The sequence below is a fragment of the Sturnus vulgaris genome, chromosome 7 (genome assembly GCF_052056855.1).
Source record: "Sturnus vulgaris isolate bStuVul1 chromosome 7, bStuVul1.hap1, whole genome shotgun sequence".
Lineage (NCBI taxonomy): Eukaryota > Metazoa > Chordata > Aves > Passeriformes > Sturnidae > Sturnus > Sturnus vulgaris.
Genome location: NC_142249.1, coordinates 34,504,247 through 34,528,091, shown reverse-complemented (window position 1 = coordinate 34,528,091; position 23,845 = coordinate 34,504,247). Strand labels below are relative to the sequence as shown.

The following is a 23,845-nucleotide window of genomic DNA, read 5'->3' as shown; positions in this document are numbered from 1 at the left end:
TTTTTTCCCAGGTATGACAGAGGCTTGGTTGTAACATACAGTGCTCTTAAGCCCAAGTAATTAAAGCATCCATCTTCAGCAATCTCAAAAGTTCTCCAGATATTAGCCTCTGTCCCTATGGTACATGTTGCAATTTAAAAAGCCATGAATGATATTCACAAATACATCCTGTTACTGTGTGAGTGTGCTACTTCCTAAATTCGACAACATGCACTGTACTTCATCAGATAATGAAGTTGCATCTGCAATTTATAAAAGTGAGTACTCGAAAGAAACTAACTTCTGCAGTTGTTTAAATACAAATTAATTTTGATCAGATAATTTGCTTTAAAAAGCACCTCTTGGAGATAGCATATGAGTCCAAGTGGGTACTCCCTCATCCAAGTGGATACCCACTCATCCAAATCTCTGCAGCACTCAGTATAATCAGATCAGAAGCTTCCATATTTTTCAAGATTATATCCTGCTACCTGAATGCCATTGCAAATATTTCCCAAATTCATTGGATATCTACATGGAGCAGGAAGAAAATATCTTCAAAAGAAGTTTCAAAGCCGAATTTTTCTCTTTCTCTTGCTAATCAATACACAAGCTTGTTCTCAAATCAGAACCCCAGCAGAAGTTCAAAAGGAATAGTCATGGTGTGCAGAAGAAGGGTTTGGCCCTGTGAGAGGTGCAGAGACTTTGATGGGGTCTGTGGGAGCACTCTGCTGCAAAATATTACATTTTCTCACGTTTGTTTTAAACTGCTCACGCTTCCTCACAAAACAGGCCATGCCGTGTCAGGGTGCAGACATTTTAACTCTGTCAGCAAGTGCTACAGCAGAATGTGAGTGTTCGGAAAACTGGGGGATGTGAAACCATCCCATAAAGCATGGATTGTCACTTAGCTCGCCCAAGCCCCGTCCCCCGAGCTGGTGTCTCTCTGCTGTGGGAAAATCTGGCTTGAGGGAATGATTTTATTGACTGTAGGCCAGTGAAGACTGTGGGAATATGCCAGCAGCTGCTAAGGTGCTGGTTTAGCCCGGGGCCTGAACTCCTGCTTGCTGAGGGGCTGTGCCAGGACTCAGCCGGGAATGGGAGCAGGGCTGCAGGTGCCACTCGGGTCTGTGCCACCAGCCAGCCCCTCGCAGGACAGATCCCTGCACCTCTGCGTGCCTGCTCTGCACAAAGCCTTTGAGAAATCTGGGCCACTTCCTCTAAAGGGGCTGACAAAGACAAATGGTGAGCTTCTGTTTGATTCCTAGGCTTACTGCAGACTGATTTATGTGCATTGTCTCATGTAGGGAAGCTTTTAAGAGACTTTCAAGAAATCTTCTTAGTGATATAACTGGTATTCACTAAGCTGGAAAAATTTGGGAATCTAGTTTTTAACATAGATTCATGACACTAAAGTTGTTTTTTACATATTTTATTCAAGTGTTGTGTTTGAAAAAGAGCTATGAGATATAAATTAGCATAACTCAAATTCAAAAACAAAGTCCAAAATTAATTTATTATGTGTTCTGCTCCTAGGTGGTTTAGTTAAGTAAACTTTCATTATTTCAACTACTGTAATATTTGAATGGGACTTGTAAGACATTATGTATTCATGACTTTGTTTTAAATATATGACCAGAAACTTATTAATATTTCTGAGTTCAAATGTACTTAATCACTTCTGCTGCATTATGAATCACCCTGTTCTTTCCTGTAAGTTTCCATGGCAGAGAAGGATGCTCAGGGACTACTAATGGTACTAAGAGATGCAAAAAATCAGAGTACAGAGCATTTCTTCAAATTTTGCACAGATTCAAATGAAATATTTTCTATTCCTTCCAGATCATTAGTTTAAAAGGTCCTTAAGTTAGGATAACAGTGTTAGTCAAGAGAAAGCTGTATTAAGCAATTTGAAAATTGAATTTTTTTATCAGTTTTATGAAGATTACTTCAAGGGTGTGGAATTTTTAATAACTTTCTTTTATGTTGAACTGCCTGCTGCAGCCTTCATGGGGAAATAGAAGGAGCTGGAGATGAAATGAATGCTAACATGTCTGTTTCCTGGCTTTACCTTGGCAATTTTATAACTGGCAAGAAACACAAAATCCCTTTTCTGCTGTAAATCGGCATCTTTGAAAAAAAGCCCTGGGACAGTATGATAGGTTACAGTTATTCTGTGCTGTACTAATGGAAAAAAAAAAAAAACCAGAACACTAAGTTAATTGAAAGAGCAATCACACTGTATTTCTGAAAAGTCAAGATAAAATAATTTTTCATAATGAAAGAGGAAATAAGGAATATTTCTGGCATTGGACACAGTCAAGCTTTTATCTGGGCTTCTGCTGACGTTAATCTTTGTTCACAAGTGGAAATGTCTGTCAGAACTCTCCCCAAGCCCTGTGCTTCCCAAGGAGGGAGGTTTCCGAGCTCGAAGGGGGCTTTGCTGGGAGGGACATGGGGGAGGCAGCAGAGGAAAGCAGCAATTCTGCTCATCAGCCCAGCTCGGTGCAGGAATCACTGGTCCAGGCTCATTTTCAGGAATCACTGAGGCCCCGCTGCAGCCTGCAGGGCACAGGGAAGGCTCTGCTGCCCCAGGGGTGCCCCTCAGCCAGGCTGAGACACATGGGCCACGTGTTTGGAGGCTGAGAAACACTTCTGAGAGAGGAATTTCACCAGCTATTGTTTCTCCTGTTACATAAAAACTTTGTTTCCTGTTTCTCCTAAAAAACTTTGTTGGGTTTCAGTTATTGTGCGTTTTCTGTTTAACTTTTCCACCTGCTTTTCCTTTCTGGGCATGTTGGTTTCTTTCATGTGACCTTGGTTTATGCAAAGTCTTAGAAACCAATGCCTCAAGGACCTGCTGTTCCCCACTGTGCTGGCTTCAGAGGGTTAGTTTGGGAACTGGCACTGCAGAATTTGCAGGGGTAATACAGCACAATATTTAATAACTTATTTAATAATTTATTTAATAATTTATTTAATTAGCAGATCTATTCTGGTGCATTTTGAACTCTCCCTGCTTTAAACCCATGATACTAAGGGTTTAAAAAAAAAAAGTGGGGCAGGATTCATATACAATCTATGAAGTTGTGATGCTGGTTTTCTTGGACTCAGAACAAAGCAAGCTCTCCTACTTTCATGGTGGGCTCTCACTAATTCTTCACTCTTGACACAGGATCAGATTCACTCTAAAAACATTAAATACAGCTCAGACCAATGCTGTTTCTTTGACAGCTTTCTATAGGAAGCACTTCTGTGTTATATACAGGCATATGAGGCTTGGCATATGTGAAGTGTGTTGACTTTGCAGAGTCTGCTTAATTAAACGTGGTGGTATGAACGTTGAGGGAGAAAACAGGCAGAAATAAAACTCACTGTGTCCTTAAAAAAAAAGAAAAAAAAGAAAAAAATATGCAATATGAGAGTAACCAAGGAACTGAAAATATTTTCTGAGTAGCTATAACTGTTAAGATTTTCAAGACAACTTGTGTGCTTTGAACATTTTAAACATTGTGCAAGCAGTCACAACTGCAAATGTAAACATTCTGGCTAGCTTTGAGGATGTTGACCCTTGGTTGTCTCAGAGGTGCAGCTCATAGAAGAGCAGTGATTAAAAATGTTGGATTTTTACTCTCTTTGATATTTCAGTAAAGAAATGGTTGGGTTTGCTACTGACAGCTGAAAAATATCTTATGTTTCTTAATGGGAAATGTGGTTTTGGAGAAGTATTCATATATTTGTGGGAGAGCTGTTTTCAGTGTCAGGCAAGGAGTCACTCAGGTTGATTTCCCTTTGTGGAGAGCAGGTTTCTTAGCTCTGTTTGTGCACTGAAGTTTTCCATCAGTGTGGGAAGTTGTGCCTTCCAGCTGCACCTGCTGCCATTTTGTTTTCCTCCTCCAAGAGAAGCATCAAGAGCTAATTCATGTTAACATTTGAGGAATGCCACAATGAAGCCCTTATAAGCACATTCAGCTTAAAATTTAAAGGTTGTCTGTAGTGGGATATCTGTAAGAGATTGAACTGCCATAAAACAAATTCCAAACATCAGTTTGAAAACAACTGTTAAATTAGTGTTAATGTTTCCTTGTTTCACTTGAGCTCATAAAAAGAACTGCTTTCTCAGTATGGCTACCTGTGGATTTAACTTCTGATTTCAAAGACTTTCCTGCTTAACTCTGAGGAATTTTTCTTTCCTTCCCAAACAGGTGTTGCAAGGGTGGGAACACTGGGCATTTTCTCCAGAGAAAACAGATTGAAGCAAAAAAAAATAAAGCACAAAACATGCTCATATTTAAAAGGTTTTCTCTGTAATGGTCTTACAGATGAATGTACATGTCATATTTTTATGTGCAGAATACATGTATTTATCTACTTCTATAACATTTTATACTAAATTAGGGCTTTAAAAGTAAAAATCCTTAAAAGTAGAGCTACAGAAAAATAGTCTTGATGCACAGTAGTTCCATCTGTTTCTGGCAAGGGAACTTTTCTGAGGTGCCAGAATAACATGCAGGTTTGTATGGGCCCACTTTAACACTATATATAAAATATATATGTGTATATATATACACAAACACATATTATCATGCAAAATGTGTACTCACTCCTGCAGGATGGTAGACTCAGTCCGTCCTCACAGTGGATTTGCACATCTGCCTCTGAGGTGCAGTTTCTGAAAGTTAGAATTTTCGTGGAAAAGTACAGTAAATAACACTGGTAGCTGAAGATGAGAAACCTTTTCATAGCTTCAGAATTTTCTCAGATTTTTTTACCCTCTTTGTTAGTGTGATCATCAGTGATCTATGACAGAAATTTCTGATGTCTGTTTACTTTACAATCCAAAGTGCTTAGTAAATGTTCTTATCTTTAAAATTGAGGCTGAAGAAAATATCCCAGTACAGAAATCTGAGAAGAAACTGAATCTTGAAGTTCACAATGCCAGAGGCAGCATTTGATGACAAGTTTTTCCTTGTGATGGTTATTGGCTATCATTGAATAAATACTCTGCATATGCCATTTGCAGCACAATGGTAGATTAATGTGCAGAGCAATTAAAATTTTACTGGGAAAGAGAATTTGATTGCTCACCTTACAAGTGAGATCCCACTGCTAGAGCACAATGCAGCCTGAACCACCATGGGCTTAGATTTGAAAACCATCACTCCTTTCCAGGAATCTCCTTTAATTTTACCCCCACTCCATAGCAATTTAACCAGGCTTTCCTACTCTACGGCTGGCAAGCAGAAAAAGAGAAGGCAGAAGTCAGCTGCCTAGTTACTACCAGCAGAAAAAGGAAAAAATCAAATATTGAAGTTCTTGTAAGAAACCTGGTCTTGGAATGTTTTCCCTTACTGTTTAAGTCTCAAAGGATTTGGATAACAAGAGAAACATCAGACTTAAAACTTTGATGTCTCCTTCATACTGTTCACTGGGGAATCCAAAGACACTTGAGTGTTTCTTGCTCAATGCTCATGCTTAGGATACAAGCCAGGAAGAAAAAAGGTGGGAAATTTTGGACTAACTGAATAAAGAGACAATATTAACAAACCACTGGAAGTTGTTAGACAGGGTTTTTATCCTCTCCTTGGAGACGTCCTGATACTTTTCTAGTTTAAGAAGCATTGAAGACATGGATTTATAGTTCCTTCCTATCTCAAACTAGCTTACATTTTTAAGCTATTTGACATAAAATCAAAGGTTTTTTAGGACTATTGAAAATAACTTTGTAGCCTACTTTGTAGTTTAGACTTTGATACCTTTTGGTAAGGCTGCTGGATTTTTCTTTTTCTTCTTGGACTTCTTAGTCATAGAAGCAGAAAGCACTGAGAATGTGAAGTAGTCTGGAAATGTTTGGTCTTCCATCAAGAAACACAACATGTCCTTTCAAAGCTTAATTGAGCAGTACAAAGCTAATTAGCTGTCCGAAGACAGGGCATTTAATGCACAATCCAGCATTAATTTGTTCTACAGGCTGAGCATATCTCATATATGAATGCCTTTGCCCTGTGGCTTTCCAAACAGCTGCAATATAAAAAAAAGACTGATAACTCTGTCATGTAAATGTTGCTTGCTTCCTTCACTTGTGCATGAAATATTGAACTGCATCTGAATTGTAACTGGAAAGTTTTCACGGTCACAATGAAAAAATAATTTGTAATTTTATTTCCTTCCAGCTGGGAATAATGCTATCACTCTGGGAAGCAAAAGCCATCATGTGAGGTTTGTGCTAGATTATCATTTACAACCTGTTAACCTAATGTGTAATTTAGATGGGATATTGAATAAATAGTTTCAAAGCTTTTTGTGGGTAGTAAATAATTGCCTTATCACTTTCTCTTTATTGTAAAATTCCTAAGTATATTTGTTAAGCTATTAAAACACAGAGGAATTGCTGCAGTTTATATGAAGGAAGTTTTATGTTGTTAATCTTTGAAGCATATAGCATCATTTTCAGAGACTATTTAACAAATTTTTTCCCTTCTCCATCTCCAGTAAGAAAATCATGATTTTCTTAGGATTTGCAATGAATGAGTTCATGAAGGATGACTTTTCATGCTCAAATGCTAAAGCCTATAATATTACCCTGGGACTCTTGCTGAATTCATTGCTCTACAAATGTTTGCAATCAATTTCCCCTCCTCTTAATACCAGTTGATTCTTTTGTACATTGCACTGTTTCTTGAAAGACCCCTGAGGAAAGTTTTGACCCTTTTTGCAGAGAGCAAATGCACCTGGTCCTTAAAATATGTTTGCAGTAAGGTTCTTTTTCCCTAAATTTTTTTCTTTGGCCGTCCATGCCAAAGAATTTGGAGGTGCTCATATGGGACCCTGTGCTTACCCCAGGCTCCAATGAAATCTCAGGAATGAGCCTCCAGCATAACTTCCCTTTTAGGATGAATCCCAAAAGGCAAAGGGACAGAGCTGATGTGTACTTGGGCAGCCAGAGAGAGGCAGTAGGGAAGGAGAGTGTGAAAGAGGGAAGGAATGAGAGAAAAAAATAATTTCATAATGGCTGGAAGAGACAACTGTCAGTAAGGGAACTTTTGCCAGTGAAGTGAGATGTGACTTACCAAAATTTAACACTAATCCATATCAAGTGATTAGGGATAGGAAATAAGTATTTCTCTCTTGTATTAAAATTTTGTCATGCAACCTTTTCTTACAGATGGCTTGTTCTAATGCTCTGTTCTGGCTGGTGCCTGGAAATGAGTGGATATTAATCCACTCCCTGTGAGCCTGCTGCTCTGCTGTTGAATGTCCTGTGTATCCTCTCTGACAACCCCTCTGGCCCATGTGTCTTTATTCTCTACTCTGTGGAGTCTCTTCCTTAGCCTCAAGTTGGTCAGGTGTGTATGGAAATAAAAAGTAAGGAAATCACATTATTATTTGCTGATATAAATTGGTTTCCCAGTGTAGACTAATAGTGTGCCAGTGATTTATAAAGGTTATATATCAAGGAAAGAGATAATAGAAAGATATTTTCCATTTTCAAACTTTAAGGGAAAAATTAAAAGAGAACCCCATGAATTTTATTGCTAGGTCATAATTTATTTTCCTTGTAGTTAACATATCTATATTTAAAGAACCCAGTATTAAACTTCAGGGTTTATAGAAAGCTGTGGGTACTGTCCTTCCAACCTCAGCTGGCAGCTGCACACCTGGATGAGGTTTCTGGGGCAGGCAGCATTCATCTGGTGAGTGCTCCTCAGCATGATCTCATTTTGCACTCTGCTTCCTCCATCCTCTTATGAACCCAAGGTGAAGGAGCTTCCCACAGGGTTGTGCTTCCCTCCCTGCCCTTCTTCAACTGGAGAAGTGTCTTTCCCTCTCCTGAAGGACAGCAGTGATGATCCAGTCACCAGATGGTCATTGTGCAAAAGGGAAAGAAAATTTTTACCCAGATGAAAGATGGAAGATGACTGATCACCTTCTCAGGATAACAGGTGGGAAGACAATAAGTCTATCCATAAATCAGTTTTTCTGGGAACATGATCTTCAGTTCATACATTGATATTGGTGATTTATTGAGTTGCTGATCACTCTGTCCTGCTGCAGCCCCTGAGTGCAAGGCACAGCGTGAGCACCTGGGAAAGGGCTCTGCAGCTGAGGTGTAAGAAGTGCCCTCCACAGATCTACACACTGTGAACAGAGAATGAGAGTGATGAGACAATGGGAGATATTTATAGACTCACCATACATTGCAAACAAATATGGCAAAAAAAAAATGGTGCTTGTAATTTTGAATATGTTAAAGTTTGAAAGTGGTTAAATAATGCACAAAAGGACTTTAGCTGAGAGAAGCTGAGGGGTAGAGGATTGAAAGAGTGTGCCAGGGTAGAGCATTGAAAGACAACCCGACTGGAGCAAGAGGAGAAAGAGTGATTTTGGTTAACACATTTAATTGTAGCTGTTCTGCCTGTTCCTAGAGGCTCTGGACAGGTTTTCTTGATTAAGTACATGGTCTCTCCATCTAAATGCAATCTGTGTCTTGCAGACAGGTTCACATCGAATAATGCTTGCCCACTGTGTTTGAAAACCTGTCTTTTCAGACTTGTTGAATTCTTTTCAGCTACCCAAGGCAATAATTTTTAATCTAGAATGCAATTTTAAAAATATGGTGCATATGCATATGCTGCAGCTACAAGATCTCTAGACTTTCTAAAGTAGCAATCTCCATGTTGGTTGTTAAAAGCTGAAATTTAGTTCTAGAAAATCTAGAAAAAAACCCACCATCCTTGGACTGATGGTCTGAGCTAAGCAGGACAGGACTGAAAGACGAACTTTACTTTGGAGATCCTCAGGTGAACAGCTTATAGGGATTTTGCTGGTGAAATATTTAGAACATTCTACCTTGAATGTTGTTTTTAAATTAGTTTGTTTCTGACCATTTTTTTTTTGCTTTGAAATACTTGGAGAACAAGTTAGGATTATTACAATTTATGGCTATTTAGATTTCAGAAAAGTCTAGATTATCTGTTTTATTACAACTGAATTAGTTCTTTTTGGTTGCCAGACTGTGTTATCTACACAAATAACTTCACTGCACATCCTCACTTGCAGCAATTCTTCATTTTGGCACCAACTTTAATATCATTGTTTATTCTTATCTATTATGTTCCATGAGAGATTTAGGAAAGGTTTATTTTTTTATTAAATGGCAACAGTTATTGCTGATGGATGATAATTTATAACTCTGCTACCAGTAAGAAAGAAATAAGCCTTTTGTTTTTATTACGCTCTTGGTATAAAAGAAATGGCTGATTGCTGGTATAAAAGAAATAAAACAACTCATACATTCAGGAAAGCTTATTGCATTATCAGGCAATACACCTGCCTAACTGATGAATAGGACTCAGTCTTGCAGCTAATAAAAAACTGAAGTTATTTCAGGCTGAAATATTGTAGAATAAAACAACGCAAATATTGTTCATGACAATTTCACTATCATAGAAATTGGAGGTCTTGGCTGTGAATTGAAGAAAATCAGTGTTCTGCTCTAAGTCCAGGCTTTTGGCTTTTCAGATTCATTTTTTGTATTGTTTTCTAAAAGTCAAAATGGCCATTTAATCTTTAAATTATGTTCAATTTGAAGACGAAAATGGCTCAGTACTTATGTAAGTATTGCAAATGTATAACATAAAATGAATTTTCATTTAGTTTTTTCTTAAAATAATACAAAAAATATAATGATTTGGATAACAGACTCCAGTCTTCCTAATGATAGCTAATTAGAAAATTTTTGCTCAGCAGTATTTTACAGTCCACCACTAGACTATTATCCTGTGAAAATAATAAACATCCTAGCAGAAGCAAATGGAACCATTTCCCTTCCAGATTTTTCCCTTTTTCCACCAGCAGCAGCACTGTGAAATAGACTATACAAGTTTCAGAGATGAAAAGAAAGGAAGGGACAGCAGAATGAAGGGAATTCCTAAAGAAGGCAACAACACAAAGCAAGCCCCTCCCCCTCCCCCAAGCTCCAAACTCCCATTTCTCTAAGACAGAGATGCTGCAGCTCCTGGTGACACCCATTGACCTCACTGGCCTTTTGGCAGCACAGCTTCACCTGGCCAGGACCTGAGTTTTGTAGCTGCTCAGGGCTCCAGCACAAGCTCTGCACATCCTTCCTGTCTTCCTCCTTGCTGACTCCCTTACCTTGCTCTTCAGGAGCTATTGCTAGGACAGGGCGCATGAGATGCCGTTTGGAATGACACAAGTGTCTCATTTAAATTTGGAGGGAGGACCAGGCATATGACTGTGAGTGGGAAACACAGCCCCTTTGTTATGCCACTCTGAATGTATTCCATAAATGGCAATTCTCAGCTCATGGGTTCCATAATTATTTGAACAAAATTTGATGAAGAGGCTGACGTTACAACTTTTAGATAGAAGACATTTGTAAAGCTTTTTTGTTCTTCTGTCCCCAGGATAAGATTTTTTGGCTGATGTTTGAAAGGAGGGTTGGACTTGGTACCTTACAAGTTCAATGAAAGTGTCTCTTAAATTTTTGCCTCAGTAACATACACCTTCAAAATAAATTTTAAGTAATCTTTTGGACTTTCCGAATCAGTCTTGTCGCCTTCTGCATATGCAAAGCCTTGGAAGTACAAATTAACTGTTCCTTCTTTACCTCCATATTGTTTCATTAGATTTTATGCTAGCTTTCCATGGTTCCCATTGGACTGTACATTCTGATTCCTGTCCTCTTTGAGCAAGTAAAAACACGTTTTCTTTGCTTTTTGCAGTTTAATGTACTTCAGGTCTTTAAGATCATAGAAAGTCTGCTCAGTGAAAGAAATGCTAGGTGACTTCTGAAGTTTCTAAAAGCAAGCTAAAGAAATTACTGGGAACTAGTTGTCAGATTCAAAAGTATTTGTCTCGACATGGTATGTTGCAGCCTTCCTAAATGCTAAAACAAATTGTTGGTTATCATAAAAAGCAAACTAGGTCTCAACTACCATTTTCTTTACATCACTCTGAAATTCTAACACATAAACACTTCTGGAAAGCAACCATATTGGACTACTCAGTGAAATAAAAGAATTATCCCCCTCAGAGAGCAAGACCATAAAAATTACAAATCTTTTAATAATTTATTTCTAAGTGCTGGTCCTGTTACTCTACCTGACACATTCTGACTCCTCTTTCATTGTCCCTAAAAAAACCCAAAACATCCAGGAATGTGTGCAAGGTGTTCTTCTTATATTTAGGGAGCATGGTGCCCTCAAAAAATCAAATATCTGAATTACCTGGGATAGAGTTATGGTGGATTGGTACCTTGGCTGACTGCCAAACCCCTCCCAGCTGCTTTCCTACTTCGTCTCCTCAGCTGGCCAGGGACAAGATAGGAAAAATACTCCTTGGCTCAAATAAAAACGGGACTATCACTCACCAATTACCGACATGAACCAACAGACTCGATTTGTGGAAAATGAATTTAATCCGGAGCTGGGTGCAGTACCTCTCAGGAACACCTGCTCTGGCCTGGGGTTCTCCATGGGCTGAAATGTAGATACCTGATCCAGTGTAGTCCTCTCCACAGGCTGCAGGGAAATTCCAGCCCCAGAGCCTGGAGCTCCTCCTCCCTCTCCTTCTCTGGCCTTGGTGTTCACAGCACTGACCTTGGTGCTGCTCACTCCTCGCTGCTTTGCAGAATGTCCAGCACAGGACCCCTTCGGAGAGAAGAAGCTTCCTATACCCAAAGCAGCCACAAATATAACCCTGCAGATAACTGCAAAGCACTTCTCTGTTCAGGACTTTCCTGTAAGAAGTTTACTGCAGTGTTTCAGAGCTTGTAGGGCTCTGCAGAGAACCTTCATGGGTCAGCATGGTGGAACTCCTGAAATGGAAGTGTTCACAACGGAAACCCAGGGAAATTTGAATGCTTTAGATGCCAAAACATGTTTACTGAAGGTAACACTGACTCTCTTACAAGGCTCTGCAGAAAACTCCAATTGCAAAAGCTGTTACTTTGCATCCCTGATGTCTGGATGGCATCTAAATTGTCCTTGTGTTGAACTCCCACTGCTATAATGAGGCACATCAAAGGTGAACACAAAGAGAAGTTAACTTTGTTTTATAACTTGATGCTGTAGAGTTCAGACACAATGTTGTGTATAATTTTCAGCATTTACATTGAATAGGATTCACTGGAGAGTATTCTGTCTCTTATCATTCTTATAATGGACACTGAGTTTTCCCAAAGAAGTCTGACCTAATTCTCTTGGCAATTCTGATGCTATTTCTAAGACAGTCAAAGGAGTATAAATGAATATATCCCCTCTGATCATAAAAATCAAAGCAAGCATAACATATTAACAGCAGACTGTGACCCCAAAGTTTCAATAATCTAAGAACAGTGTGCTTCAGTCAGATTTTTCATGTTCAAAGCCTTGAGCCAAGCCATAAGGTCTTGAGTAAGGTCTTGTGCTCTTTGTGAAGAGCAAACATTTAGATTTTATGGGGTAGGACAATGGGAATTAGAAAAGTCCAGCTTTTTCTGGTTCAATACCACAATGAACAACATCAACACTACACTTCCAAACCTTCAGCTGCTTTTGTGTTTCCCTTTAGCTCATTATAATACTGTATATTGACATATTTATTCTTAAAGGCTGTGATGAAGTTTTCTCCATGGAGAGAGATTTTCAGCATATTGAAATGGAACCAAAGAAAATATAACAGCTTCTGCCAAGACTGGGGCTGTCAAACAGAATAGAGGGGAACACACTTTCCCATAACACCTTCCTCCAGAAAAGATCAAAGCAGATGAAGTTTTATAACAACTAGACTCATGTGAAGTTTTCCCTTGTTTGAGAATTGCAAATTTTCTTTAATTAGAAAGAGATTTTCTGGAAGATACCTCTTTCTACAGTGATTAAAATGTAATAACCTCATGACATTTCTTAATAGAAGCTTTAACAGTCACCAGTTTGACCTTTCCTTATTGCTTTGTGGAATATATATATATAAATATAACAAAATGCTAGAATTGATTGTTTGTGTCAAATACCTCAGATAAGAGCACACACAAGTTTAAAAATTGGCAGTATATTGAAAATTTTGGAGTTGAAATCAAGATATTTCATAAACTTGGGAAGAATCCTAAGTGTCAACCTGCACTTATGAGCAATCCTACAGTAATAAGTCAATCACATGCACATAATAAAACTCTAAAAATACTCGTACTAGGCTAGGGAAGCAGCTGACTTACAGTGAGTTTTATAAGCAAAGCTGGGAGAAAATGTATTTAAAAATGAAGGAACATGTAACACCTAGACAGTGTAATTTAAAACCTAGCAGAAGAAAAGAAGTTGACTGTATGTCTTATCAATGAGTAGTCCCAAAACAATTTAGTAACTTTACTGTTTTCTTATTGCAGAAAGCATTTTCGAGCATGGTAAAGTGCTACAGCTTTTTTTAGATGTGATACCATTCAGTCTTAATGCTCAGTCATAAGGTCATTTTACTGTGTGTAGGAGTGCATGTTCTGAGAGTCAGAAATTCAAGTAATTAAATCAGAAGTCAATTTCAAGGGCTTAATTGGCTGAATATTCTTTGCCAAGTACAGAAAATGCCATGAGGTAGCTTTTTGTGAGATCTATTTATTTACACAATTCTTCTATGGAGTTGCATGTACTCATTCTTGTGGTCTTGTATGTGCAACGAGCTCTTTTTGAATTGCTAACATGTTGCATCTCCAGATAAAATATGCAAGTTGCAGAATTTTTTCCTCATGACTTTTTATTCTTCTTCATATAAAGTTTTAGATTTCCTTAAAACTTTGCAGTTGCTAAATGAGAAAAATTTCCTCAGCACTCCCACTGAAGTCCCTCAGGGGACGTATACACATGCTTAAATACTTGGTTAAATAAAATGAGGTGTGGATTTGTACCCTATATGCTCTTTTCCCTTCTACAAATTGCTGTAAGTATTAGCACCTACTCATATTCAGCATTTACTGAACCAGGGCAAGCTTTATCCAGAGGCACTAAGCCCACCAGCTGTGAGGGGGTTACTCTGCATTGCAGTGGCTTTTGCAAGGCAGCTCAGCTCAGCTCAGTGCTTAGCACCCCTACTAAAAGCAAAATATTCTCCATATGTGCTAGAAGCGTGTTTGATTTAGCAGATTTGAGTGATTAGTTGGATTCTTCCTGCCTTTTACACAATAGTACTGTTTTAAGCTGTTCAGTTTTTAATTGTACATTTATAAAATGTGTTCAAAATTAGGATTGTGCAAATTTATGAGCCAGGAAGTCAGATGTTGTTGACTTTCCATGGGGTCATAGCTATGTAATCAGTTTTAGCCCACTGCAAGCATTAGGTAAAATACATCAATGTAAAATCTTGCACATGTCTTTGAAGGGCTGAGCTCAGACTGCAGCTTGCACAGCGAGATCAAAGACAGTGTTAGAGCAGAGACAGCAATATAACCATGGCAGCCCAGGCAGGGGTCTGAAACCCATCCAGGATTTACTGCAAGTTCTCCCATTTGGCCCCTGTGCTGTGTCAGGAGTATCAGGATCACACCTTGCACAGTTATTTGGTGTTGAGGTGCCTATCTGAATTACAATCGTATCTTTGACTGAAGTGAGGACAAGTTCTGAGCACTGAAGTCACTTTTGAAAATGAGATTTAGCTGAGTTAGAAAATTGGATTTCCCTGGTCTATTGACAGGCTTCTAAAGGACCAGCCAAGTGGGACGGAAAACAGGTTTATAAATGAAATATGTTGTTTACTGGTGGAACATTAGGGATGCCTCTGGTGAAGTGTTTTGAATAAGTTTTCAACTGAAACTATTAGTGAGCTGAATTCAGAAAAAAGTAATGGCTTCATTAGTTGCTATGATACAAAGTAAAGTAAAAATTCTCACAGTTATAACTGCTGGTGTTGTAAAATAAAGTGTTCTGCATCTCATGGATACTGCATATTTAACCCACATTTCCAAAACTTCCCAGAATATATAAATAAGTATTCTGTTTTTGCACATCAGGTGCTTGAAAGGCTTATTACAGCCTGTTTCTGCAGCTTAGCAGCTTCTCTAGTACAGTGACTGGTGTTTGATATGTGAATAAAGCAGACAAGACACATCATAGAATATAAAAGGATCAAAACCAGAATGCTCCTCATTACCCTCGGTTTGTGCTCTCAGAGATGTAACAAACGTTCGACTAGCACTGGAAATATATGCCAAATTTTGTGCATCAATAGGTTTCTGTGACTTTCACCAGTGAAGTGTTTACATAAAAGCAATTCTTTTGTACAAACATTTATATCCATGAAAGTTTTTACATCTTAATCCGAAAAGAGAAATTATCACATTATTGGAGAAAGGCTCAGTGTCCTAAAAATGACATGTCTGCATGAGGATAATTAGCTTCTTAATTGCATGGCAAAGCACTCAAGACTTCATTGAAGATCAGAGGCCTCATTGAGCTAAGCTGTTTATATGCAAAACTGTAGACACTTCTTTCTTCTTTCTGTATGCATTTCCCTCTAAAATATGTTTCCTAACTCAGAATTTCTAGCCAAAGTGCAACCACTGGGTGAAGTTCTGCTTTGGATATTTACCCCCTTTTACCTTGAGCTACGTGAAAAGAATCTGAAATAAAACAGTAAAACTTAGTGGAGACATCACAGAAAAATACTGTGCTCCTTCAGAGGAAAAAAGATTATTTACTAAATTAATATTTTAATTCCTCACTGTTTTCTTCCCTCTTGCAGTTGTTTAAGTTTAAAGCATCCGTATGTAAAAAAAAAAAAATGGCACCATAAAACCCATGTAAGTCTGTGGAAGACCTTAGTTGAATTTCCTGTACTTTGTGGTGTTTTGGAAACCAAAGCTGAGGCGGACTTCAGAGAAAGAAAATGGGAAAAAAAGAGTTTTAGGACTATATTACACTATATTACACTATATTACACTATATTACACTATGAATCATACTTTCCACTGAATTTCAGAGTGTTAAACTTCATTGGACCTTTTCTAAATACACTGGAAACAAGTATTTAGCTAACCTGGAAGGGACGAGGGAAGGTCAAGCCTCTTTAACACAGAGTGGTCAGATTTTGACCTTTCCTACCACAGTATGACTGCACAGTGTCAGCACTGGAGTGTGAAGTGAGTGACGTTGTGACACCACGCACTGGAGTCAGAATTGACATATTAAGTTTGGTGCAGCAAAATCAGCCTATATTGAAAGGAAGAAAATCTATCAGCGCTTTCAGGGTTTGAAAAGCATCATACCCAAGGTGAGTTTACCTTGAATATTTGAAATTCTTGAAGACATGGAGGATAGTGATAAAACAATGGGTGAGGCCTAGATCACCCTGCTGTATAATATAGAAACCCAACTTTATGCTTTAGAAAATGTAACAGAAGAGAACAACTGTGGCAGATGAAAAATTTCTCTGGTTCTCTACCTACTCCATATATATCAGACCTATCAGAAAAGTGTTCAAAAAGTTATCAGGCTCCAGATGAATTCCTGTTTTCCCAGTTTGCAAGCTCTTCACATGGAGGTTTTGGTGTGTATTGGAGACAGAGCACTTTCAAACAGTCTCACAGACCCGTGTGCTGTGCCTGGGTGCTCACCACGGAAGCCTGGTTACTGCTGCCAGTTTGCTGCAATGTGTTAGTCTCTCTTTTTAATTGTTCATGTGAAAAATACTGATCCAGGGGAGTATAGAGTGCTTAGAGGGATCATTCCCCTCTGCAATGGGTAGAATTACCAGTTCAGATGTCTTACACCACTTCACTGAAGATTTCTAATCTGTTGGTCAGCAAGCGAGTCAGTCTTCATTGTCCCAGGATTTTCTGCAGTCAGAGAGTAATTTCTGAAAACTCCATCTCATACCAGAGGCTGCCTCATCTCTCCTTTTCCAGGCTGGCCCCCCGAGTATTTAGAGTAGGTTGACCTGGGCACGTTTTCTGGAAAAACTGTGTCTGGTAGCAGCAAATCCTGCAACACCCCAGAGGGTTCTTCCAAAGGGTCTGGGAATGGGAAACAGTGGAAAAGTGGTACAAATAATTTGTATAGAAGCAGGGAAAATGTCCGTTTAATTTTGTGTGTGAGGAGGATGATCTGCACAACATTTCACTGAGATGTCTCTGTGTCTTGAAATGGGGATTCATTTTTCTCTTATGAATTCTTTCAGAAATTACTCTTCAAAAATGTGTCAAGACATGTAATAGATTTGTGTGGCTCTGACAAATTGCAGGAAGGAACAAAAACATTTCTTTCTTCTTACGAAAAAAAAGGCCAATTTGAGACACTTTTCAACATGAGTAGTACTAATTTAATGGCATTTCAGTAGTCAGATCTTCTCAGTGCATCCAATGACAAAACACACAAGCATGTGCAGAGGCCTATGTGTCATTAAAAGAAATTGAAAATATTGAATGCTCCTGAAATAATTTTTACTTTATCCAAGACTGCAAGGATTTTCAAAGCAGTTGCCTCAGATTTCGTTTCAGACAACACTGAAATGCTTAGCTGGTACTTCACTGTGCCCAACGATTTCAACACTTTATGGTATTCTTCACAAATCTGTGCTGAGAGATGTCCAGAGAAGTAAAAATATTATGACCTGGGTGCAAAGAGGTGTTCAAATACCTTGGATGGTACCATCCAGTAGAAAATGATATGATGCTCCCTTATCTTTGTAACCCTAAGCATGTCAGTGTCAAAGGACTCTGAAGAGGGCTTTTTTCCTCTTTATTTTCAGTACATTATTGAAAAAAAACAAGCTAAAAATAATATCACTGAGGCAAGCTTTGACACATAGATATTCTTACTAAAATTTCCTTGAATACTGATTTGTTTGTACAGGTTTGGTTTGCATATAATCCTGTACTTGTCACTGAAATGCTTTTCTTATCAGAAACATGACAGAGAAAAAGAGTCTTCTTTAAAAGGAAACACTCAAAAAATTGTTAAATGTTTGTATTATGGATTTTATGTTAAGCTGCATTATTTTCTTTTGCCACTCAGCTCAAGTGAGAGCTCTTATTTCACATCATTAGCTTATGAAATCTCTTTGGTAAGCCTGGCTTGTTATTGGTCCTGCCACTTACCCAGCCTGATTTGCAATGGTTGTCAATGGTTTTAGCTCCCCGTGACTTAAATGGGACTTGCAGATGTTCAGCAATTTTAAATATTAAGCCAATAATTTTTTTTGGCAATTTATTTTACCCTTTGATTTTTCTAGTCTTATGTGAAATAGTAGTTTAGTTGAAGTTCTCCATTGTTTGCTTGGATCTCCCTTTCTTCCCATGGGAAGGAACCTGCTTTGTAACCAAAACTTTGTAACCAAAGTTCTCAGTTCTCTCATACAGAAGGCATATTTTAGTGCTAAAAATAAATCAACTCAATCATAATAGTAAGTAGGAAATCTACCAGCAAGCTCTATGTTTGTTATTCTATGAGATTTGCACTTCTTGAACTTTGTTTCTCTTATTTAAAACCTTTTGTTTCAGTTACTTTTTCCTTTTGGACTGATTTTGCCACTGCATGAAAAGTGTGATTGGAACCAGTCTGAAAATCTTAAAATGTCGTAATCAGTGCTGTATTCAGTATGTGACACTGGTGGATTTAATTTCAGATTTAATATTACATATAATATCGTTACATCTAAATAATGTAGATTTTGATGCACCTAGAAGGGCAGATGAGTCTCTTGTATTTAACTATAGTTACCTTTGTCCCTATAGCCCTAAACAGTTATAAAATTATGAGCCTTTAGTTGTAGCTTTTTACAGATTACTGAAGTCACAGGAGTGCTGTTCACCTTGTGCCAGGCTAGGAGCTGCTTTGAAGTGCAGAGATAACACGTCTATCAGATTTTGTTTCTTGATAGAAACCATTATCTATTCACCCACAGCCACTTTGCTGTTCTTTGAATTTTATCTCGATTTAGGTTTTTCTTTTTTTATTTTGTATGCAGATTTTAAATTCTCTGTTTGTACCCAAAATTATTCGGCCTCATAAGTGTATTATTGAGTTCTTGCAAAGTGCTGGGAGGTGCAGTTTCAAAGCAAGGTATAATAAAGAGTTTGTGGGATTGTTCAAGTAATGATCTCCCTGAAGTGATATTCAATTCACTCTGTGTCTACTTCGTTAACGATGGCTTGAGATACTGGTAATTAGATCTGTATCTCTTTCGTTTTTCAGAGGAAGAGGAAACCAGGAGAAGCTGACAGGAGAAAAAGAAAGGCTACATGATGGCCTTAGATATGAGATTTTTCAAAGAGTGTTATAGACAAAGGTCCCTGTCTTGCTGGTTTGTAATGCAGACACAGGAGTAGCAGGAGAAAATCTTAAGAAAAACATTTAATGTGATGTAAAAAAGCCTCAGTGGTTAGCAACTCTGAGCTATTAATAAACACCGAGTTTTCATTGCATATGATTCATGCCAATAGCAGATAATTTGATGCACATATGTAGCAGAAGGAGTGCAGTGTGTACTGAAAGGCCTCAGTGCAGAGATAAAGGTGAAAGGAAAAGTTGGAGATGAGAGAACCAGTGAGGGAAAGTGAGGAGAAGTCAGGAAAGAAAGATTGGCTCAGATATGAGTGTAAAGAGATGGAACTGAGAATAGGATGGTTAAAGTACAAGAAAGGTAGACAGGGAAAATAACACTAGAGGAAATGAAAGAAAGAAAAATTGCAAAGAAAGCTGAAAGCAAATAATGGGAAAGAAGAAAGATAGGAGAAAATAGGGCATATTTGTGTTGCTCTCAAAAAGCTGTGCACTGGCACACTACAAAGACTAGAAAAACATAAAGAATTCCTTTTTCCTTCAGCAGGGAACATATTTGTGAGATTGAGAATGGAAAATATTGCTCCAAACAGTGCTTTTGGGCATAGTGAAAATGATTATTTGTCTCTAAAAATTTCAATGTGAGCAAGAATGTCACTGGGGAACAAGCTGGTGGGAGAGCGTGGTCCTGGCAATGCAGTGGCTGCTCTAAGCAGCAAAGCTACGTGCCAAATTTTTTCTTTTATGAGCGGATCTGACACCAAACCCTTACTTATGTGTTGCACTGGGATTGCATGATCAAACCTGACAATGCTTTTATTTATCTGCTCAGAATTTAGCTTTGCTTAGGCATCAGCTCCCAAACCCTCCCCAGAACTTTTGTCGACCCCAAGTGTGCTTTGTGGCAGCACACGTTTTGGCTCTGAGGCTTTTGGCAGCAGGTCCCAACCCCAGAGCCAAAGTACAGGAGATGCTGCTGGACCCCATCTCTGTGGGAGAGGAACTGGAACCAGACTGCAAGTGGGATTTCCTGTTTTGGGCTTCCAGGAGCTGCATTTTGAGACACATCAGGCAATTGCATTGTTTATATGTCAAGTAGGCATGGACCTGCACTTGTCTTTAATTGTTTTGATATCTGAGATCTTGCAAGCCACTGTGTCTTCAGGTGTGGCTTTAAATCTAAACCATTTTTCTGAAGTGCAGATAGCATCATGTGCTCAAATGGGATGCCACCTCCTGGAAAGTGCCAAGGATTTTCTAATTTTTGTCAGAATTTTATTTGTCTTGGATTTGTTTTGAAACTCACTTATTCCTGGTAGAATTTACTTTTTACTTACTAGCATATATTAGAATTGGAAAGATCTGTTTCTTTTAACTTTATTAATATAAAGATATAAAGAGTCTGTCTAGAAAGGCATGTAGGAAATGAGCATATGAGGAGTTAACATTCAAAAATCTCTTTGGTTGTCAGAATAATTAATGTTTCCAATAAACATGCTAATTAGTTGACATGGAGAATAATCTTCCTGCTTACATGTTGGACTTTTTCATATTATCCTGAATGCAAACACCACCTTATCATATCCTTACCTTTGAACACTACCTCTACATCATTTCCTGGGTTTAGACACTTGTTATTGACTATACAAAGAGCAGCAAAAAGACTTAATAAAATCTGACAGCAGGCAGCTTTTCCTGCCTGGAAAGATTAAGTGCTTAGTGCTTTGCATTTCAATTACCTAAAACTAATGGAAAAAATATTTTACATTTTAGCCCCTTATTTGGCAAATTGCTTGGAGGAAAAAATATTTCTGATCTACTATTACGTTATTCTTTTAAAACTGGTTGAAAAGTGGGTTAATGTATTGGCTGTAATATATAATACTGTTTTTTTAATTAAGCAGATATTATGCAAATTTTAATCAATACTATTGTGTGTCTTCTCTTTGAGAATTCAGTCCCTGCCAGAATTTTATCTCTTTCCTAATCTAAAAGTATATTTTAGAACTGCTTGTATAAATTATTTCCTATAAGTCATGACTATTCTAATCTTCATAAATTAACTAAAATATTGTCTTATGCTTACCAAGGCCCATAAATGAATGTAATCAGTAGAGATTTTTCTATTTGAATGGTCATTATATGGAATAAAACACCAGCTTGAATTCCAGTTCTTCATTTGTTCTGTTTGAACTCAAGAGTTTTTCACGCAGAAGAATGGTTATTTAAAGCAGCATATACAAACAACTTGAATCACACTGTTTACTGAATACCCTCTCCATAAATTATAATTATATCCTTCTTTTTCAGTATTGCATATTTCAGTTTTAACAAGTTGCAACAAATCTCTTGGCTTATGGATAAAGGACTTGCCAATTTCAATATTTGAAGTGCTCTCTTGCAGAGCAATCATGTATTTCCCTGCAGGTACATCTTGGTTTAAATATTGTTAGTAAGAGTAAAAAGATCATTTTTGATCATGAAGGGAATGATGCAGAACATGCCTGGAAATGATATATGAAGTATAGCATAATTTTAAGGGTAAAAGCCTTGATGCTTCTGAGTTACTCAGTCAAATATTCCCTCTGTAGCTGTCGATGACATGTCTTGAGTGATATTGCCCTTTTAGCCTGGGCAGTTGCCAGCATTACCCTCATTTATCCTCTTCCTTTGGGACTAGAAATGATAATAGGGGTGAAGTATTCCTTTGGAGCAGCCATTTTTACTGACAGATTGCACAAAAATCCTGTTCCCTTTGAGCACAGTGGAGGTGAGCTGCTCTTAGGGATGCCTCAGCAGCAAGTCCTTCACTAGAAGGTACAAAATTCAATCTGCTCCACACTTGCTCCTGCCACTTTCTTTGGTTTTGGCACGTCCTTCCTGCAGAGCTCTGGTTTTGTCACTAGTGCTGAGCAAAGGTTGCTTGTGGGAACTCCAGACACCTATCTAAAAATACAGCCAGACAAAGATGTTGGAGTTTAAACTCATTTTCTCACTGTAGTACAAGAAAACTGCTTTTCAAGACATAGGAATCTGAGGGAATCTGATCATTTTGGAAGCATTTCTGCATGAGGCTGAAACTCTCCTTTTCATGAAAATGGTTGAGACAAACATCCAATCCAAAGTATCTTTGTGATTATGGAGCTCCCTGAGGATGTGGGAAAAGGCTCAGATAGCACAGGAACACAAACCAGTTTCTTCTGCTCCTTAGTTTACAAATGCATTTGTCCAGCTGCCAGTAATTCATGCATTAAAAAAAGAGATTTTCCTTTACAAATTCCTGACCAACTTTGTTTTAATTTTTCTGAGAAAAATGCAGATCTAATTTTGTTGCAGATTTATTTTTGTTTCAAGCTAGTGATATGTGGTATAAATAATGTCTGATATCTCCACATTATTTCATGAAGTAGAAAAGTGACTCTATAAGATTTTATAAACTGCCTCACAGGGATGTGAGCAGCAGTCTGTCTGATGACAAGGTGCAGTGGCTCAGGAATAGCTCTGCTCTGGGAAATGGGTGATGGATCATCCACTCACCAACTCCCTGAACTATCAGGGGATATATTTGACTAATTTCCCGTTAGGGAGCATGTAATCTCAATTATTGTCTGAAAAAAAAGATAGCATAGCTGCAAGTGCGAGGTGCATCACACATTTCCTCATGATGAATACAGGTTTGGAAAATTTATTAAGTGGACTTTTACTGTAACAAGGAGTCAGTTAATGTGCTGTAGCATTGAATGAAAATTATGACGAGAAAATCATAAAGAGATATTTTGCAAGCTCATTTCTGATTTTTTTCTGTTTAAAGTAGAGATATACAATTAAAACTATTTGTTGAGGCAAGCATTTTACACAAGTTGAACCTTTCTCTACCTCTTTTACTTTGCTGCAGTCTAACACAAAATACATGTTTTCAACCCTATCCACTGAAGAGTGGAAAGGGCTGCATGAAAATTTATTTGGCACTGTTTGCTGTACATTTCCCACTATCAGGAATCTGTATAATAATCAACAGTTAACAATCTGCAGCATGGAAATTGTAATAGAGTATTTTGAGATTGCTGTTTATGAACAGATTCTATTCTTTTATAATTTTAAAATACCTCTGCTGAGGTAAGGGATGGTAAAAGGGGAAAAAGGGGAGTTCCTCACGCAGAACAGTTGTGGGCAGAAGTCGACTCATAATCTCCAGTATCTCATAAAATGGGCTTATTATTGACAAAAAAAAAAAAAAGGGCAAAGAGTATTATGGAAGTGAATTATGGCTGCTGTCTCCCACTTGTCGTGGCAACACAGAAGCATCACCTCTGAGACCACAGCCTTGAAGCAAATAGATGGTTTCAATTATCTAATTTTTACAATGAATGAGACCTGTTTATAGGAAATCTATATGTGGTTGGCAATGGCAAATGGTAACTGTGAATATATCCAGTGCAGTGCTGGTTAATTTACAACCTCCTCTAAACTATAAAGTAGTAATGTTATTTCTAGAAATGAACACAGGCAGTATAAGTAGCTGTGGCAGAATAAGCAAACTTTGTCTTTCTTTCTTAATGGCTTTAAGTTGTTTCCATTTTTATTTATTTACAAGTGAGCCATGGCTG

At 38.0% G+C, this 23,845-nt stretch overlaps 1 long non-coding RNA gene across 1 annotated transcript in view; it reads left to right on the top strand.

Moving 5' to 3' along the window:
• The first annotated feature begins 1,089 nt into the window (after positions 1 to 1,089).
• LOC148223233 (uncharacterized) overlaps positions 1,090 to 23,845 on the top strand; it is a 35,867-nt gene continuing 13,111 nt past the window's right edge. The window contains exons 1-4 of the long non-coding RNA XR_015804917.1: positions 1,090 to 1,224; positions 6,153 to 6,198; positions 7,145 to 7,325; positions 7,738 to 7,922. This is a non-coding gene — a long non-coding RNA (uncharacterized LOC148223233). The remainder of the gene's footprint in view (positions 1,225 to 6,152; positions 6,199 to 7,144; positions 7,326 to 7,737; positions 7,923 to 23,845) is intronic.